Here is a 1,211-nt window from a genome sequence, read left to right as displayed (position 1 = left end):
CTTCGGTGGTGTGACCACGACCTCTATGGTATCGACAATAAGAATTTGGATCCCAATTGGGAAACCGCTTTTCAGGTGGAGGGTCTTGACTGGGACCAATGGGGTGGATAAGATCTTGATTGTGAAGACATCCGAAAGCTTCATTGTAAGTCATTCTTATTGGTGTGTATTCTTCAATGGTCCGTTTTGCTTGTGGCTTAGGAGTATTGAGTTCTTCATTAAACCCTTGGCGAGAATTTTGTTCAATGGCCATCACCCGATTCGCTAATCCTTCTACCACATTCAAGAGCATGGCAATGACATCTTGCAGTTTTCGAATGTCCTCTTTTAGACTTGACGAGTCTTCCTTGGTATTATCTAAGAAAAGACTTTCATCCTTCTCAATTATGGCCACTTCATCGAGAGAGGTCATATAAGCTGTCTCGATCATAGGCTCTCCCACAGGTGTGATAAGAAGTGATGGATCGAAGGATGCTTGGTCATCTTCGATGGCTAGAATCTCGGAAGTTTCATTGTTATCGATCAGATCTTGAATAGCTTCTTTGAGTTTCCAACACTCTTCAGTGTCGTGACCCTTTCCTTGATGATATTTGCAGTGCTTATTAGGGTCCCACTTAGGTGGCCTAGCTTCTGGAACTGGATCTTTGATGGGCCTTATGGGCATGACTAGTCCTTTGTGATGTAGCTTCTCGAAAGCCGTTTCATAACTCATACCAAGTGGAGTGAACACTCTTTTTGATCTCTGGATTCGTGGTTTAGAGGCGTTCGTGGCATGTACTTCATTAATGGGAGAGGAAGAAGAAGGAGGGTCGTTCTTCTTTCCTCTCGCACCATTGTCTTTCAGAAGGTCATCTTCAATGTCAATGCCTATATTATAGACAGCTTTGAAAGTATCTGACTTGTGTTAGTACTTTAAGTGTTTTGAATACTTCCCTTGGAGATTCTTGATAAACATCCTGACAGATTCTTTTTCGGTAGGAGCCTTGACCATATTAGCGGAAGTTTTCCTCCATTTATTGAAGAAAGAAGTGAACCCTTCGTTTTCCTTTTGTTTTAACATCTCAAGTTGTCTGTGGTCTGTTTCGTCTTGGATGTTGCACTTATATCTATCAACGAAAGCGTTTACTATCAATTCCCAGGTAGAGGTTTTCTCCTTGTCGAGGGAGAAGTACCATTGTTGGCAAACGGTTTCAAGAGATAGTGAGAACAGA

Source organism: Chenopodium album, chromosome 1 (genome assembly GCF_948465745.1).
Source record: "Chenopodium album chromosome 1, dcCheAlbu1.1, whole genome shotgun sequence".
NCBI lineage: Eukaryota > Viridiplantae > Streptophyta > Magnoliopsida > Caryophyllales > Amaranthaceae > Chenopodium > Chenopodium album.
The sequence above is the reverse complement of the archived record's forward strand: the minus strand, read 5'-3'. Positions refer to the sequence as shown.